Raw genomic sequence first — 19,822 nt, 5'->3', positions numbered from 1 at the left:
TATTTGGATCGGGATTGCATTATATCTGTAGATTGCTTTGGGTAGAATCGACATTTTCACAGTGTTGAGTCTTATCCATGAGCATGGTATGTTTTTCCATTTATGTATGTCTCTTTTGGTTTCTTGTAATAGTGTTTTGTAGTTTTGTTTATATCCTTTGTAGTTTGTCTTTTATATCCCTTGGTTAGATTTATTCCTAAATATCTTATTTTTTTAGGGGCTATTATAAATATGTTTTTCCTGATTTCCTTGTCCAAGTTTTCTTTGCTGGTTACCTGATTTCTGTATGTTGATCTTGTATGCTGCTATTTTGCTGAATCTATTAGTTTCAGTGGTTTTCTTATGAAATCTATGAGTTTCTCTGTATAGGATCATATCATCTGGGAAGGGATAGTTTTACGTCTTCCTTTCCAATTTGGGTGCCCTTTATTTCTTTTTATTTCGTCATTGCTCTAGCCAGGATTTCCAGCACAGCGTTAAGTAGGTGTGGAGATAAAAGGCATTCTTGTCTTGTTCCTGTTCTCAGAGTGAGTGCTTTCAGCTTCTCTCCTTTGAGAATGATGTTGGCTGTTGGTTTTGTGTAGATGACTGGTCTGTAATTTTCTTTTTTTGTGGTGTCTTTGCCTCTCTTTGGTATCAGGGTTATACTGGCTTTGTAGAATGAATTCAGGAGTATTCCTTCCTTTTCTATGCTCTGAAATAGTTTGAAAAGTATTGGTGTGAGCTCTTCCCTGAATGTTTGGTAGAGATCTCCAGTGAAGCCGTCCAGACCAGGGATTTCTTTCGATGGGATTTTTTCTATAATCTCTTCAATTTCTTCTCTTGTTATGGGTCTGTTCAGATTTTCTATTTCAGTTCGTGTTAGTTTAGGTAGCTAGTGTGTTTCTAGAAATTTGTCTATTTCCTCTAGGGTCTCAAATTTGTTGAGTACAGTTTTTCGTGGTAGTCTGTTAACGATCCTTTTTATTTCATTTGGGTCGGTTCTAATGTCTCCCATTTCATTTCTTATTTAGGGTATTTGCCTCTGCTCCTGTTTTTCTTTTGTCAGTTTGGCCAGTGGTTTGTTGATTTGGTTGATCTTTTCCAAAGAACCAACTTTTGGTCTTGTTGATTCTTTCTGTTCTCTGTTTCATTTATTTCTGCTCTAATCTTTAAAAAAAAAAAAAAAAAAATTTTTTTTTTTTAAATCTTTTAATCTTTATTAATTTCTTTTTTCTGGTATCTGTGGGCTTCTTTTGCTGCTCTCTTTTTATTTGTTTGAGTTGTAGGGCTAACATTTTGATTTGGGCCCATTCTTTTTTGATGTGTGGATTTGTTGCTTTAAATTGATCTCTGGCACTGCCTTTGCTGTGTCCCAAAGGTTTGGTATGATGTGTTATTTTCATTTAATTTTAGGAATTTTTTGAATCTCTCTTTTGTTTCTTCTGTTACTCAGGGGTTTTTAAGCAAGGTGTTATTCAGTTTCAATGTATTTGATTTTTTCCCTTGCTCCTCTTACTGATTTCTCTCTCCTTCATGGCGTTGTGATCAGAAAGAATGTTTTGATTTCATGTACATCTCAAAAGGGATTGACTAAAGGCATAAAAAAAAAAAGGCATACCCTACACTAATCCTGTCTCATTAACATAACAAAGACAACCCACTCCCAAATTGAATTATAACCACAGGCATAACCAAACGAAATCCATTGCTGTCAAGTTGATTCCGATTCATAGCAACCCTATGGGACAGGGTAGAACTGCCCCATAGGGTTTCCAGGGAGCAGCTGATAGATTTGAACTGCTGACCTTTTTGGCTAGCAGGTGAGCTTTAACCACTGTGTCCCCAGGGCTCCAACCACAGGCATAGAGGTTAGGATTTAGAACACATATTTTTGGGGGACACAGTTCCATCCGTAACACTTGGGATGGAAAAAGTTTTGGATAACCTAACTTGTATTTGGAAACACTGGTGGCGTAGCTGCTAACCAAAAGGTTGACAGTTTGAATCCACCTGGCGCTCCTTGGAAACGCTATGGAGCAGTTCTACTCTGCCCTATAAAGTAGCTATGAGTCAGAATCAATTGTGTGGCAATGGGTTTTATTTTTTTAACTTGTATTTATCCTGCTTGCCAAACTTAGTTGATCTTCCTGAAATTCTCTTCCTGGACGTTTGGATTTACCCATTTGTTCCCAGTGTGAATGCATACTTTTCCTCATTGATGCCGCTGGTGAACAGCTCTAAGGCCTGACTTACTTTTCAGTCATCTTTCTTTATCTTGAACAAGCTCCATCTCATCATCTTTACCAGTCTCCACTAGCAGGAGGAACTCACAATTTACGTATATACCACCCAAACCCCCTGCCATCAAGTCGATTCTGACTTATGGTGACCCTGTAAGACAGAGTAGACCTGCTGCTTAGTGTTCCCAAGACTGTAAATCTTTATAGCAGCAGACTGCCATGTATTTCTCCTGTGAAGTGGCTGGTGGGTTTGAACTGCCAACCTTTTGGTTAGCAACGGAGCACTTAACCACTGTGCCACAAGGGCTCCTTATAGTTTATGTGTACTGGAACCAAAATTTTGAACATTGCTAAAAAAAAAAGGTAAGTAAAATGTGTGTAGAATAGAGTTAGGTGTGCAAGAATCGACATTAGGGTAGGATTACTCTGTTTACCTCTCAAAATAGGCTCTTTAGGACAGAGCAGTGTTGTAATTATCTTTATTTCTATTACCTTGAGCAGTGACTGATAGCAAAAAAAAAAAGATTTGTCAAATAAAGTTCTTGACATTACCGTACAGAATAACCAGTACTGGTTTCCCTAGACCAGTCTCCTGGAATTGCTTAATAGTATGCTATCCATATGTTTCATGCCACAAGAAATTTGCATCTGAATACACTGATCCAAGAGCAAAAATGACATATAGTCAAAGATAACCTTGGAAAGTCTTAAAGTTGTCTATAAAATGTAGAAATACGTTGTCTCAAAGTCAAACACACCCTGTTTTTCCTTCAGCATTGGAAGGAATCACGTTTCATTGTTACACACCAGATGAAGCAGTAGGCTTGTGTTTATGGTTCATGTTTTGGAAAAATAAATAGCTTTAAACATCAGAGTCTGACAGCACAGCATATCATGAGAGGCACTTGGAAATTGAGACCAACTAGAGAAGAACAAAATTTTATCTTCCATTTTGTGTTCATTCTGGACGTACACTCATTAAGCAGAATGACAGGCACACTCTCCTGTGTGGTTTAAATCATTTCATTATTGTTTTCATATGGTTGAATTTGCATAAGTATGAATGTGGGTATGACTATCTAGAGGCTTTCTCCCTCTTCCAGTTTTCAATATGTCTCTACCTTCAGTTATTAAAATGTTGGTAACTTCATGGTTTTTCTTATAGTTCTATCTTTTAAGAACTCTTAATATCTAGATAACATATTTTGATTGATGTAAAACACATAATAAAACCAAAACCAAACCCACTGCTGTTGAGTCAGTTCTGACTCAGTGACCCTGTAGGACAAAGTAGAACTGCCCCACAGGGTTCCCAAGGCTGTAAATCTTCACAGAAGCAGACTGGCACATCTTTCTTCTGCAGAGCAGCTGCTGAGTTCGAACCACAGACCTTTTTGTTAAAGCAGCTGAGCACTTAACCACTGCACCACTAGGGCTTCTCCTCAAACACATAGGTGGAGCAAAAACAAATCTTGCCTAAATAAGGTTGCTGGACTTCATTCAAGAAGAAATTGTTTCTTTGGGTGGTTTTGCTCCTCACGTTAGATCCTGTATTCTCAGGGCAGCTGCCTTCTTTCCTACTCAGTTTCTCTTTATATTTGTTTGTTTACCCTAGCCTTTGCTTTGGCACCTTAACAGCTTGGGGTTTTGGTCTAATTTTCAAGGGGAATTTGAGGTTCACTTGAGTAAGACTAGCTTGAGGTGAGTGTACCTACAGAATTGAAGGTCTGAAAAAGAAATGGAAAAATTCAGGGAGAGGAAGCTTGTGGGCTTTTTTGCCTGGATGATTTCTAAGAGGTAGTTGACTCTTCACCTTTAAAAACAACAATAGAAGCTAACATGTGCATACATTATCATGTTTAATATTTACAACAACCCTTAGAGGTAAATATTTCCATTTTCAGATGAGGAAATTTAGGCACAGATGGTTAGTGAATAGTAACTTGTAAAGGGTCACAGCAGTGGTGGGAGAGCAGGGATTTAAATCAACAGGTTTTTAATCACTTGACTGGGGGATTCCAAAATTCATGGGTTTAACCACTATCAGTTCTGTACTTCCTTCTAAGGAAAACAGTAAGGTGCATTTTTATTTCTGATGGCCATTGTCAAAAGAGAGGGAAGCATGGTGACATTTTATTAGGGCAACCTTGTGTATAACAAAACAAAGAGGGAACACTGAATTTTTCTGTATATTCCAAGTTTTCTACAGTGGTCTTTAAAAAAAGTTAATTTGAGATATAAGTTATATACATTATAAGGCACATATTTTACTGTATAGTTTGGTGAGCTTTGACAAGTGTATATATGCATGTAACTTAACAGTCCAATCAAGCAATAAAACTTTCTGTCACTCTAGAAAGGTGATGTGATCATTTGCCATCAGCCACCCTCCTTCTGGCCCCAGGGAACTGCTGGTCAGATGTTTGACACTGTAGAGTAGTTTTGTTTGTTTTAGAACTTCTTATAAATTGAATTATATAGTACAGTGTTACTTTTTTGTGTCTAGCTTCATCTGCTCATCAAATGTTTTTCCCTCTAGCATTTTATTATGAAAATTTCCAAACGTACAGAAAAGCTGAAAGAATTGTACATCACCCAACCACCTAGATTGTATAATTTTGTTATTTTTGCTGTATTACATATCCAACCATCTGTCCATTTCTCTAACCATCCATCAATTAAGCTTTTTTAAAATATGTTTTAAAGTTGCAAATATCAGTGCATTTTGTCCTTAAACAACTTCAGCTTGCATATCATTAATTAGAGTTAAATATTTGTTTACAGTTGTTTGTTTTTAAAGTAAAATTCACATATAGTGAATTGCACAAATTTCAGTGTACTACCATTTGACAAGTTTTGCCATAGCATGCACCTGTGTAACATAAATATGGGTTATACAGTGATAGAACATTACCTTCACCCCATAAAGTTCCCTTATGCTCCTTTCCAGGCAGTCCTTGCTCCTACCCACAGTAGACACAACCACTGTTTTGATTTTTTTTTTTTCCTTAGATTATGTTTGCGTGCCCCAGAACTTTGTATACGGGGAAGTATACACTATGTTCTGTTACTCAGTGTGTTCCTTTGAGGTTTACCTGTATTGTTGCATGTATCAATAGCTCCTTCTTTGTTATTGTTGATGTTTGGTATATATACACATAGACACACATACCAGAATTTGCTTATCCGTTCACTTGTTTGAGATTTGGGTTGTTTCCGCTTTGGGGCTATTATGAATAAAGCCGTGAAAATTAATGCACAAGTCTTTTTGGATAAGTACATTTTCAAATTTAGGAGTGGAATTACTGGATTATAGGTTAGATGTATGTATAACTTTATTCGAAGCTGCCAAAGAATTGTGTTTGGACCTCTAGTTGTGACCCATTCTTGCCAGCATTTAGTCGTTTTGGTTTTTTTAGTTTTAGCCATTTATTGGGTTTGTACTGGTATCTTATTGTGGTTTTAATTTACATTTTCCTGGTAACTGTAAAGATACTGAGCATTTTTTCATGCATCTTTTGGCCATTATGCTTGGTAGAGGGTCAGCAAAGAAGAGGAAGATCTTCAACGAGATGGATTGACACAGTGGCTGCAGTGATGGGCTCAAGCATAGCAGCGATTGTAAGGATGGCACATGACCGGGCAGTGTTTCATTTTATTGTACATAAGGTCGCTATGAGTTGGAACTGACTGACGGCACCTAACAAAATTGGCCGTTTGTATATCTTTTGAGAAATGTTGGTTAAAATCTTTTGCCTGTTTTGGGGAGGGAATGGTTTCTTATTAAGATGTAACAGTTTTTCATATATTCTAAATTCAAGTTGTGTGTATGTATGTATGTGTGTGTATAAACATAATTGTCTTTGTCTTTAGCATGCCAGCTTGCATTTCTGTTTTCTTAATGATACTTCTGAAGAGTAGAAGGTTTTGGTTTTGATACAGCCCAGTTTATAATTTTTTTTTTTTGTGGTCAGCGCTGCTTGTGTTCTATGAAATCTTTGCCTAAGATATGGTTACAAAAATTTTCTGTGTTTCTTCTAGAAGTTTTATAGTTTTAGCTTTTCTGTTTGTTATGATATGTATGAGTCTGTTCCACCCTGCTGGCGTAGTGGTTGAATGCTACAGCTGCTAACCAAAAGGTTGGCAGTTCGAGTCTACCACGCCCCCCCTTGGGAGCCCTGTGGGGCAGTTTTACCCTGTCCTGTAAGGTCTCTGGAAACCCTGGTGGCGTAGTGGCTAAGTGCTACAGCTGCTAACCAAGAGGTTGGCAGTTTGAATCTGCCAGGCGCTCCTTGGGAACTCTGTGGGATAGTTCTACTCTGTCCTATAGGGTTGCTATGAGTCAGAATTAACTGGATGGCAGTGGGTTTGGTTTTGGTTTATGGGTCTGTTTCTGGACTCTCCAGTCTTATCTCTTGCTATTTATTTTCTGTTTGTGCTACCTGTTCTCTGTTCTTGTTTTTTCTTCTCCTGTCTCATTTTGGATTGAGTATTTTTTGTGTGTGTGTGTGCATTGCTTTTTCTCTTCACTATTGGTTTATTAGTTATACTTGTTTTTTATCTTTTGTGGTTGCTGTAGAGTTTAGAGTATGCATCTTTACCGCAGTTTGCCTTCAAGTAACAATAGATTATTTCCTGAGTAATATAAGAAACTTAACAACAGTCTACTTCCATTCGCTTCCCTCCAGTTGTATAAGTACTGTCATACATTTTACTTCTGTATATTATTAGTATTGGGGGAGTTGACTTGTTCAGATTTTGGGGTGACAGCTAAAGAGTAATCCTTGTGAGAGTGTGTCTTTGTGAAGGGAGATGCTAATAGAAGTCACTTTATTCCATTCTACTTTTTCAAAAGTAACCAGATTTATGATTTATGAAAACTGTTTAGAATTTCATAAATTCAGGCCAGAAAATTTTGGTATTTGAGCCTGGAAAGAGGCAGCTAGTTCCTGTACCTTTGTAATAGAACTCTACCAGAATGAGAACTTGGGTCATTTGTGAGCTGGGTGCCTCAGGATATTAGCTTGTGATTTAACTTCAGACAATTGTTCAGTGACTAAACTAAAAAAACAAAAACAAAAAAAAACTTCCCCTATTATTTCCTAATCTATGTATAAGGTAAACTTAGCTGTAGGGCTTTATATTTATTAATATTTTTATTTTTAAATGATTTTGCTAAGCATTGTAAACTTCTGTGATAATTTTTAGGCCCTGATTTTGCCCTTTATATGTAGTTCTTTTTCAGCTTTGTGTCATTTGAGAATATGATGAGCATTCTATTTACGCCCTTACGTGTAATCATGGCTAAAAACAGATTTTGGAATACATGTAGTAGGCTAGTTTTTAGTTGTAAACCTAGTTTTATATTGCTGATTATTTGTACATTTTTAGACAAATTGGGATTGTTCTTTATTCTACTTTAGCCTGTATTATACAACTTCCAGTTCCCTCTGTTCTGCTGGAGGGGAATGAAGGAGCTGAGACTGTGCTGCCTGACGAGCTGGGTAGGAGGCTGAGTGCTAATGTTGGAGGTGAAAGGAGAACACAGGGCTCTAGGTCTGGCAAAGGAGCTTCCCCTTCTGTTAAACTGGAACGTGTGCTGGGAGAAATTTTGTAATTCTGTGAACTTTAGTCTTTCATTTGCTGAACAGTACTGGTACCTAGTTTTCTTCCTTTCTTCTTAACAGTAATCATCCTAGACAAATAGGTGTTTGAAGTTAAATGGCATCTTTGAAAATGGTATGTTTTCTTTCAGAAGATCATATGCTGTCCTTCACATAACTGTTGTATACGTTTTTAGGTGTATGCCATCATTAGATACGCAGTTAACTAAGGGACCTCTGCCATGGAGAATGGAGTAGTCAAGTCTCCTTTCGTCCCATTTTACTCTCTCCTTTTTCTGTTCCTGGAAAACCTTTGCTGGTACACCCTCCCCTCCCAAATTGGATTAGATTCCACTCCAGTTTGTTTCAATGAATACATTTACTATACTGTATTTTAATTACTGCGATGTCTCCCAACAGTGAGATTATAAGCTTCTTAGGGATAGGCTTATGCCTTATTTGCCTTTCTATTACAGTACTTGGGACAGTGCCTTGCACATTTAAGGCACTCAGGAAATGTTTATTGCATGTGTTCTAGCTGAAGGTGATTTCTTTTGGTCCAACACCAAACTGAGGTTGAGAACAAAGATTTCCTAGCTTATGTAAGAACAAGTAGTTTAATTCTAGTTTTCCGTCTTAACTCCCACTTAGATAATACAGCATTTAATGATTAAGACCCTGTAGCCTTTAGTGCTTTGAAGTACTGCTTAGATACTTTCATTTCATAATAGGTTTTATTTCCTTTGTGCTTTAGGCCACAAAAAACAGATAAAACATACATACACATCGGGCATAGATGCATGCGTTGTGTACATATTGCATGTCAATGTGTGATTGCTGAATATTTAACCTAAGATACACAAGATACACATGTTTATTTGCCAGATTCCTGGTGGTAGTTTGGAAATGTGACACAATTCAATATTTTCTTCACAGAAATCCCTGAATTATACCTGATTTCCCAGTATATACAAACATATGCCTTGCCATCCTGGTGGGGTGATCAGACGGTTTCTTCAGGCCCTTCCTTTTCCCATGGTAGTTCCTGTTTAGGATTCCCACCCTCACCCCTTAGTGGTCCAGTGTAAGATTTTTGGAGATATTATTGGCAGTAGTGAGGAGGTGGTTAGGTTAGAGAGCAGAGTAACCTCCGTAGTCACTGGTTTTTCTCTTACTGCTCGTAGAGATTGGGGGAAATTTGTAAATAATGTCCTAGTGCCCCCGCCCCATTTTACAAACAAAACTTTTATTTTACAGTAGTTTCAAACTTATAGAAAAGTTGCAAAGATAGTACAGAGAGTTCCTGTATACACCCGTTTTGCTCTTTCGTTTCCATGTTACCCATTGTATATATGTCACAACTAAAAAATCAACAGTTACATCACTGTTAACTAAAAACCAGTTGCCATTGAGTTGATTTCTATTCATGGCGATCCCATGTCTGTCAGAGGAGAACTGTGCTACAGAGGGTGTTCAGTGGCCAATTTTTCAAAAGTAGATCACCAGACTTTTCTTCCAAGGTGCCTCTGGGTGGACTCAAACTTTGGTTAGCCACCAAGCACATTAACTGCTTACATCAACCAGGTGCTCCTACTGTTAACTAGACTCCAGGTATTATTCCAGTTTAGCCTTATCTGTTCTGATGGTTTTCTAGCCTTTCTTCAGTTTTCATAACAGTTTTGAGGAGTGTTGTTATTAGTTGCCTTTGAGTTGGCTCCAAGTCGTAGCACCCTTATGTATAACAGAACAGAATGTTATTTGTCAGCTCTTTTGCAGAATGTCCCTCAGCGTGGGGGGTGCCTGATGTTGTTCTTATGGTTCGACTGTGGTTATGGGTTTTTGGGAAGAATACAGAGGTGAAGGGGCCTTCTCCTCACTTTCTACTGGATACATGGTGTTGACATGACTGATGACATTATCTTGATCACCTGGCCGAGATAGTGTTTGTTAGACTTCTCCACTATAGAGTTACTTCCACCACCTCCCATAATCTCTTTGGAAGCAAGTCACTAAGTAAGTCATCTACTTAGGGACAAAGGGTGATTAAGCTTTGCCTTCTGGAAGGGGGGGGGATATCTACATAAATTATGGGGAATTATTTCTTCTCTCTCATTTACTTTTTAAAATCATATCAGTAGGGACTCATGGATATTTATTTTATACTTTGGGTTATAATCCAATTCTTTGTTAACTTATTTTGTTGCTAAAGTTGTTCCATCTTTGTCCATTGGGAGCTCTTTCAGTTGGCTTCAGTGTCCCTTGACATCCCTCCCATCCTTTTATTTTTTGGGCACTTATTTTCTGGCTGCAGGCTCATCTTGTATTTTCCCTGTGCCAGTCCTAAAATCAGCCATATCTCCAAGGAGCTCTTGTTCCTTCTATTGTGAAATAGTGTTAGAAATCAGAATCCAGGTGGTGGGTCCCAGTGCCCTTTTTTACTTGACTTCTCTGGTTCCTTCTTTTGTAAAATACTGTTAGAAATCAGAATCCGGGTGGTGGGTCCCAGTGCCCTTTTTACTTGACTCCTCGGTTCCAATGCAGAATGCCAAGGAAAGTCTGAATCTGGCGGCTGTGTGGATGAATGGTGAAGGGGTTTTAACATCACACATTTGTGTCGTGGTACTTTTAATATCTATGTGTTGACCTTGTCTTCTGCTGTAGACTCATAGGAAGCAGCTTTTAAAAAGTATTTCTAAATCCTGTAGTCTTTATTACTTTGAAGCACTACTTAGATGCTCTCACTTTATAATAGGTTTTCTAAGTATTAAAAAAAAGTTAGAAAGCTTCATAAGGGATGTATGCTTGTTTTAGATACAGACAAGCAGGGGGAAGTTGTTAGATTCTTCTATTCTGAGCCTAAGAAAAAATGAACTGTCTTTGGATGTCGAAAGGAAGGGAGTCATCGGGAAACCATGGAAGGTTTAAGTGGTGTATTGAGAACTTTTGCTAACAGGAGTTGTAGATTTCTGTCATCATCATGATCATCGTCAATAATAATAGCATTAATAGTTATTTTTCTGTAACTGCTGTTATTCCCATCTTTATCTCTCTTTCCCAGAATGCTTGCTGGTTTCAAGGAAATCACTGCAAATGATTTATGGACTTGTCAAGGCAGGTGAGGGATGAAGCGGGTGGGATTGTCTGTCCATTTGCTTTAGCTGGAATTTGCATCCAGTTAATGAAAATGGAAACTTTAAATGTATTTCTGTATTGAAACATCACTAAACACTTTAGAAAACGAATAGATCTGGATCTAGAAAAGACTTTATTGCTGAATTCTCTTTAGCCAAACCTGATTTGAAAATAGAAACTGCAGCTCTAACCAAAGACTTTGGTCCTAATAGCAGGGTTTGTCCTTGTCGCATTTGAAGGAAGAGCCAGTGACATTCACAAGGTTTTCCAAACTTGCCAATTTTTTATGTTTTTAAAATTCTATAGCTCAGCCTTTGTCTTTCTACTTAGATTTAGCGTTAGATTTTAGGATTGGATTTGTTCCCAATAGGAGCCAGAGTTGTTAAATACCAAACCTGAATCTTTCTCCTTCCCCCCATTTGGTTTTATGCTTCACAAATTTCTCAAAATAAAATAAAACATAGATAAGATTGCCATCACCTGTGTTTTCCTTATCTGTTTTAAAAGAACACTTTGCGTATTAGGGATATTGTCGTATTTTGCATATATATTTTTTAGTTTATTCTTTTGCAGTCCTTATGAATTTCTGTGCAGTTTCTTGTTGTTGAAAAACATATATTTTCAATGGCGTCTGTGAGATATTACCAGTTGGCATGTTACCATGTTAACCTGGACAGAATTAAAAATTATTAACCATATTATTGTAAATATGTCAAAAACATGCTATATGCATGTTCATCTTACTCAGTAACAGCCTGTTCTGGATGGCTCCAGATTACAATTCTGAACATCAGCTTTTATTCCATGCTGTTTTACAGTGTTGCCCTCAGAATCTGTTTATATAAATAATGTTATTTAAAATTAGACATAATGCTGACTTTATATGGGAAGAGTGACCTAGTTTTTCTGTTCCTTAATTTCGTTAGGTGCTGTCACCAATATTCTGTTCTGTTATGCCTGGAATCCACATAACCAAGCTTACATGTAAAATAAAATAGTTAGTCTCTGAGTATTGAATTGCTGGTGGCCTTTTTTCTTAACATTATTTTGACACTTCCAGAGTCATTTTCCTTTAGGTTGTGTTCCCAAGGGTGGAAGTTGCTAGAAGTCTTGCTTTCAAATAAATAGAGTATTACCACCTTACAGAAAGAGAAGAGGGGAATTAGTTGAACACCGTGATAAGGCCTGAAACAGGCTTATTCAAGGGAATTATAAGTGACTGAATTATGAAAGATAATATGTTTTAACATGAATAGTTTGCTTGTGTGGGAGTGCAAGGTTTAAGGCCAAATGTGATACAAGCAAAAAACAGCATTCACTTCAAAATGGCAAAATTCTATAGTGTTCTGCAATTTGTAATGCCTGCGGCTTCAAGACCACGTTTTGGTATTTTGGCTCAGATTTGGTAAATTCTGGGAATGTGACCAGTGATTTGGTGAGCCAGCTCTCCCTCTCCCTCCCTGCCATGTTGGAAGCGTAGGTACTGAAGAGTACAAAGCAATGCTACTTCACATGATAGCTGATGATGGGGCTGCTTTAACAGCATGAGACTGCCAGTTTAAGTCCTTTTTTAAGAGTAGGTGGATGCTTTTACTTAACATACTTTTCTCTAGTATAGGATGGCATATTTGATAAAGGTGGGTCCTGATGTAAATTGAGAAATTACAGAATTGGGTAAATGCCAGGAGGATGTTGGAGCTTATTCTTGATGGCCTCTGTTTTCTCTGAAGAGGCAGGATCATTTATTTGCTTAGACTGAGAGGATGTGAAAGGAGAAGAGAGCTTAAGGAAACAAGTAAATATTTGGGTCCTTTACTGTGAGGAATGGGCAAGTAAATCTAAGAAAGAATTGCCAGGTAGTTGTTGGTCCAGTTGAGATTAAAAAAAAAAAAAATCTATTAAAATTTTTGGTATTTGTTAGGATGATTTAAAAATAAAAACAAAGTATAATAGTCTAAGTTCAGAAGTAGGTGGTTGGATTGGTAGAAAAATAATTGTCTGGAAGAGTGTTTACAGAAGAAAGGGATGAGGGAATTCAGAGCAGAGCTTCTCAACTAGTGTACTGTGATTGGGTTACAGGTACGTGGAGTTACTCCCTCAGCCCTCAAGCATTGGGAGCAGCCTGGGGACTGAAGCTCCAGGGCTGATAACTCTGAGAGCAGCCTTGCCTATTTACCCTAGTATGTCCAAGAAATACAGTATTCTGTGTCCATCATGACAAAAAAAAATAGTTGGGAAGCACTGATCTATGGAGCTGGCGAGAGTAGTCCTGAGGTGTTTTACTGAGTACTTACTAGATAGTCAAAATGTGAAGTCAGGAGGGTAAGATTAATACATGGATCGAATGGTGTTCATGGCTTTGCCCTCTCAGATTCCTTCTTTTCTGACACAGACTTTGCTGTTAATTTTTTCTAGGCTTTTTTTTTTCTTTTTAATTGCTACCTTAACTTAGAGTAGATATTCTCTAACAATCTTTTAGCTAGTTGTGCTTATCTATATTCAGAACTTCATTTTTTTGAAAGAATTGAAGTCTTTGCATTGTGGCGTTGGCAAGGAATATTGAATATACCACGGACTGCCAAAAGAGTGAACAAATGTGTCTTGAAAGAAGTACAACCAGAATGCTCTTTAGAAGCAAGGATGGCAAGACTTTGTCTTAAGTACTCTGGACGTGTTGTCAGGAGGGATCAGTCCCTGGAGAAGGACATCATGCGTGGTAAAGTACACGGTCAGTGGAAAAGAGGAAAACCCTCAACAGAAGGACTGACACAGTGGCTGCAACAATGGGCTCAAGCATAACGATTGTGAGCACAGTGCAGGACCAGACAGTGTTATGTTCTGTGGTACATAAGGTCTCTGTGAGTCAGAACCGACTTGAGAGCACCTAACAACAACAGTGTATGTATTAAAATATATCTGTAAGTTTATATGTAATGTTTTCAACCCCCGAAGACAAAGATTGGATTTATAAAGAACTGTTACTGAAAGGCAATAAAAATCAAAATACCGCAAACGGAATCCCTGAATTCTCTTTCAGATTAGCTTCATTTCTGACAGTGACTTATGCTTCTTTCGGATACACACAGTTCAGAGGCCCCTGAATTGCCCTTGGCTTTTTTCTTCATTCCTGTTCCCACACCTGGCTATTTCCGTGCCTTAAATGGCTCTCACATTTGCCTGCCCTGCTTCCCCACATGCTATCTGGTTGACTTTCTTTCCATTATCACAGGCCTTAATGATCTTCATCTTTATATCCATGACTAGAGCTTTCCTCACCTTCTTTTTTGGATTAGAACTTTCAGTGGCGTGACTTTTGATAGACATACTGTTGGGGGTATAAGCAGTGTAGGTATAACGGTATGAGAAACTTGAACATCTCAGCTTCAGATTAACAACTAATGGTTTTTATGGTACGAAATGCTGAATAAGATCATGCTGTAGGCCTGGTCACTGGTGTCAGCAATGAAGTCGCAGTTGTAATCGCTGTGGGGCGAGTGCACAGTTTGATTGTTGTATGTCAGTAAAGTTGAACGTTACCCAACTGTCCTTCTTTTCCAACCCCTGATTACAAAACCAACTTCATTATAGACCAGAGCATAGCCTACTATATTTAGAACAGTAAGTCATGAAATTGAACACCTGCAAGTGAACACCTGAGGACGTTATCAGCAGATTACTAGCTGCAACATTGTCTGTCACACGTATTACCGATGTTAAGTTGTCTAAACAAACGAAAGAAAGGACGGTCAGAAGCGCGGTTTGTCATAACTTGAGTTACGTTGTAAATCAGGCGGACTACTACCTGTACTTATTTATGCATTTTATATTCCGTATTTTAGTTAATTATATTCTTTTTGTCTTATTAAATTGTGAGCGTCCTAAAGTCTAGGACCCTATATCTTACCTCTCTGCCCACAGATCCAGTGTACAAAAAAACTAGTTATCTGTAATTATTTGAATAACTAGACACATACCATATCCATCCAGATTTTTCATATTGGCCTTTTTTGCCCACCATAATTTGGTTCTACTCTACCTATTCAAACAGTGTTTCCAGTTTCTCACAAGGACACACCCACGGCTTCAGTGAGGTGGTTCTCTTCAAGAGTCCTTTGTAAGCCACAGTCATGTTCACTTTTGTATTTATTATTTTGATCTCTTCCTTATGTATGATCATTCAGCATGTGATGATGCTGAGCATGACCATGTTTACTCATAAGAAAAACACCAAGTGATTTTACACTATTGATAAAAAATTAGTTTGAAATGTAAAATGTGCTGCTGTAAAGTTAAGACTGTATTTAGCAATATAGTTTCATTATATGTTTGATTCTTAGGGATTGTTAAATTTTGATAAGGTATTAGGCATATTAAAGCAGATCTCTTTTCACGTATTGTAAAAATATTAACCCTTTTTAAGTTGGCTTCTGTCACTTTAAAGAAGAGAGAACTCTTCAGTTCACTGAGTTCTTATCTCCAGGGAAATCTGGAGGCTGCTTGAAGCTCGGTTTCGGAAACTGCAAGTTTAAATAACGTTAATCTCTAAGAGTAGTTGGTGAGGTTGAAGCTTTGGGGAATGGAATCAGGCAGATTGAACTGAAGAGGTACCAAGAAAAAGGATTTTCATGGAGGTTTGTTTTCCTTGCACATAATTTTTTTTAATTTTTTTTTTTTTTAATTATTGTACCTTAGATGAAGGTTTACGGAACAAACTAGCTTCTCATTACACAATTAGTACATATGCTGTTTTATGACATTGGTTACCAAGCCCACAACATGTCAACACTCTCCCTTTCTCGACCTTTGATTGCCTATGGTCAGCTTTCAGCTGTACTGTCCTGCCTTCTAGTCCTTGCCCCTGGGCTGCTTTAGTCTCATTATGTTTTATGGGCCTGTCTAATCTTTGGTTAAAGGGTGACCCTCCGGAGTGACTTCATTACTGAGCTAAAAGGGTACCCGGGGGCCATACTCTCAGGCTTTCTCCATTCTCTGTCAGGCCAGTAAGTCTGGTCTTTTTTGTGAGTTAGAATTTTGTTCAACATTTTTCTCTGTCTCTGTCCAGGACCCTCTGTTGTGATCCCTGTCAGAGCAGTTGGTGTTGGTAGCTGGGCACCATCTAGTTGTGCTGGACTCAGTCTGGTGGAGGCTGTGGTAGTTGTTTCCATTAGTTCTTCGGACTTATCTTTTCCTTGTTTCTTTTGTTTTCTTCATTCTCTCTGCTCCAGACAGGGTGAGACCAGTGGAGTGTCTTAGATGGTCGCTCACAAGCTTTTAAGACCCCAGGCGCTACTCACCAAAGTAGAAGGTACAACATTTTCTTGGTAAACTATGTTATGCCAGTTGAGCTAGATGTTCCCCAAAACCATGGTCCCCACAACCCTCACCCTAGTAGTTTGGTCTTTCAGGGAGTTTGGATGTGTCTATGGAGCTTCCATGACTTTGCCTTGTACAAATTCTGCTGGTGTCCCCAATATTGTGTATTATCATACCCTTCACCAAAGTTACCACTATTGTCTATTCCACCCCCACCCCTCTCCTCCTTCGTAACCATCAAAGATTGTTTCTTTTCGTGTGTAAACCTTGTCATGAGTTTGTATAGTAGCAGTCTCCTACAGTGTTTGTCCTTTTGTAATTGACTTATCTCACTCAGCATAATGCCCTCCAGATTCATCCATGTTGTGAGATGCTTCACAGATTCATCATTGTTCTTTATCGTTGAGTAGTACTCCATTGTGTGTATGCAGTGTAGTTTGTCTGTTCATCTATTGATGGGCATCTAGGTTGTTTCCATCTTTTTGCTCTTGTGCACAGTGCTGCAGTGAACATGGGTGTGCATATATCTATTTGTGTGACTGCTCTTCTCTAGGATGTGTTCCTAGGAGTGGGATTGCTGAATCTAGCTTTCCAAGGAAGCGCCATATCGTTTTCCAAAATGGTTGTACCATTTTGCATTCCCACCTGCTGTGCATAAGAGTTCCAGTCTCTCCGTAGCCACTCCAACATTTGTTATTTTCTGCATTTTTGATTTGTGCCAGTTGATTTTTTTGAATTCTTAGTGACAGTTTTCAGTTTAACCCAACAGCAATAATTATCACACTTTTTATGGTGAAAGATTCTGTGAAATGGTTGGATGATAAATTATTACTTTCCAGGTAGTACAGTTTCTTTAAAAAAAAAAAAAAGTTCAGAAATAACATGCCTGGAGCTGTTTGACAACTCCATTTAAAATTTGACAACTCTATTTAAAATTTGACAACAATCAAATGCCATCCATCAGTTTCTGCCCTATTCTGTCATTAAGCTGTCCAATATTTGTGATCATTTCTAGTCACTAAGGAGGAATTTTATTCCTAGGCAAGATTACCAGAAAAATCACAGTAGAATGTACTCCCTGTACAGTAATGTGTTATTAACAAAGTTGGGGCCCTGGTGGCAAAGTGGTTAAGAACTCAGCTGCTAATCAAAATGCTGGCAGTTCAAGTCCACCAGCCGCTCCTTGGAAACCCTAGGTGGGTATTTCTGATCTGTAGGGTTGCTGTGAGTCGAACTTGATGGCAATGGGTTTATTAACAAAGTTGTATTCTAATATAGTAGAAAAACAAAATATATTCTGTTCAAACTGATTATTGTTTATTCCTCTAAAAAATCATAGCTGATTTTGATTTCAGAAGTGGCAAATGGTTGTTTCATAAAAAGCTCAAGCATATGGAAATTTGGAACACAAAAAGTGAAAGCCACTGACTCAGTGCTATCAGTAACGTCCCTACAGTTTTAATTTCAAACTTTTAAGTGTATATTTTTCCTGTACATATTTTAACATAATTTTTTAAAATAAAAAAGCACCGTATTATAACAATTATTTGCAACTTATTTTTTTTTATAAAAATTTATCTGTGCTTTTCATATCTGTACAGATTCTACCTCATATTTAAAGACTGCTTAGCAGTTTATTTTATGGTTATATTCTAATCTTGGCTTTGAAAATTAAAGCTTAATAAAAAAAGAGAGGAAAAGAACGTTGAGTTCCACCTTTCTCTTTAACCTCTGCCTTCCTGAGTTGTGCATATGCCTTTGTAATTTTTTTTCAAAGAAACATTAATTTTTGATTATGTGAGAGTCCCAGTGAACAAAATAATGGAAAACGAATATGAATTTGAGTTAATCTTTAGGTTAATGTATTCAGACCATTTGGGGAAAAAAAAAGTTTTTAAAGGCATGACATGTCCGTAGTAATGGTGTTTATGTTTTAATAGTTTACTTTTAAAAAATTATTGTTTTCTTCTCATATGCTACAGAGCCAGTTGGGAGTCTTTTCTCTTCCAGAAATGAGATGTGTTTCTGCTTATTAGAATTGTCTTTTATATCTTGTACAGCATTATAGTTTTTCGTTTATAGGTCTTACTCATAAGAATAAACGCATATTTAGAATTTTTGTTGCTTCAGGGAATGGGATCTTCTTTTTTAATTGTGCTTTAAGTGCAAGTTTACAATTCAAGTCTGTTTCTCAGACAAAAACTTATATACACATTGTTAGGTGACCCTAGTGGCTCTCCCTACAGTGTGACAGCACACTCTCTCTACCCTGTATTTCCCGTGTTCATTCAACCAGCTCCTGTTCCCTTTTGCCTTCTCATCTTGCCTCTGGATAGGAGCTGCCCATTTAGTCTCAAGTACACTCTTCACCAGCATCATTTTATGTCTTATAGTCCAGTCTAATCTTTGTCTGAAGAGTTGGCTTCGGAAATGGCTTTAGTTTTGGGCTAACAGAGAGTCTGGGGGCCGTGTCTTCTAGGGTCCCTCCAGCCTCAGTCAGACCATCAAGTCTGGGTCTATTTACTGGAATTTGAGTTTGCACCCCACTTTTCTCCCACTCCTTCAGGAATCTCTGTTTTGTTCCCTGTCAGGGCTGTCATTGATGGTATTCCGGCACCATCTAGCTCTTCTGGCCTCAGGCTGTGGAGTCCCTGGTTTATGTGGCCTTTTCCGTCCCTTGGGCTCACATCTTCCCTATGTCTTTGGTGTTCTTCATTCTCCTTTGCTCCATTGGGTTGGGACCAATTGATGCATCTTAGATGGCTGCTTGCTAGTTTTTAAGACCCCAGACAAAGTGAGATGCAGAATATTTTCTTAATGAACTTTGTTATGCCAATGGGAATGGGATCTTTTTGACATTACATTTTTAAAGTTTTTATTCTGATAAAAAAAAAGTTTAAAGTTAAGAAAGGTGTGCGTTAGGGTTGTATCCTTTCACCATACTCGATCTGTATGCTGAGCAAATAATCTGAAAAGCTGGACTATATGAAGAAGAATGGGGCATCAGGGTTGGAGAAAGACTCATTAACAATCTGCAAATGACACAACCTTGCTTGCTGAAAGTGAATAGGACTTGAAGCACTTACTGATGCACATCAAAGACCACGCAGCCTTCAGTATGGATTACACCTCAACATAAAGAACAAAAATCCGCACAACTCCACCAGTAAACATCATCATGATAAATGGAGAAACTATTGAAGTTGGCAAGGATTTCATTTTACTTGGATCCACAGTCAACACCCATGGAAGCAGCAGTCAAGAAATCAAACGATGCATTGCATTAGGCAGATCTGCAAAGGACCTCTTTACAGTGTTAAAAAGCAAGATGTCACTTTAAGGACTAAGGTGGGCCTGACTCAAGCCATGGTGTTTTCAGTCACTTCATATGCATACGAAAGCTGAACAATGAATAAGGAAGACCAAAGAAGAATTGATGCCTTTGAATTGTGGTGTTGGCAAAGAATATACCCTGGACTGAAGAAATCTGTCTTGGAAGAAGTACTACAACCAGGATGCTCCTTAGAAGCGAGGATGGCGAGACTTCTGTCT

General features: G+C 38.0%; 1 protein-coding gene across 14 annotated transcripts in view; it reads left to right on the top strand.

Moving 5' to 3' along the window:
• The window catches only part of RNF111 (ring finger protein 111), a 130,117-nt gene that overhangs the window by 55,083 nt on the left and 55,212 nt on the right, over window positions 1-19,822 (top strand). Inside the window, exon 2 of one of the 14 annotated variants that reach the window (XM_064267475.1) lies at window positions 16,183-16,262. The exons of the other annotated variants lie outside the window; for them this stretch is intronic. The gene's annotated coding sequence lies outside the window, so the exon portion shown is untranslated. The remainder of the gene's footprint in view (window positions 1-16,182; window positions 16,263-19,822) is intronic. 14 annotated transcript variants of the gene reach the window in all.

Source organism: Loxodonta africana, chromosome 13 (assembly GCF_030014295.1).
Source record: "Loxodonta africana isolate mLoxAfr1 chromosome 13, mLoxAfr1.hap2, whole genome shotgun sequence".
Taxonomy (NCBI): domain Eukaryota; kingdom Metazoa; phylum Chordata; class Mammalia; order Proboscidea; family Elephantidae; genus Loxodonta; species Loxodonta africana.
Note: the sequence above shows the minus strand (reverse complement) of the source record. Positions and strands in the feature narration are given on the sequence as shown.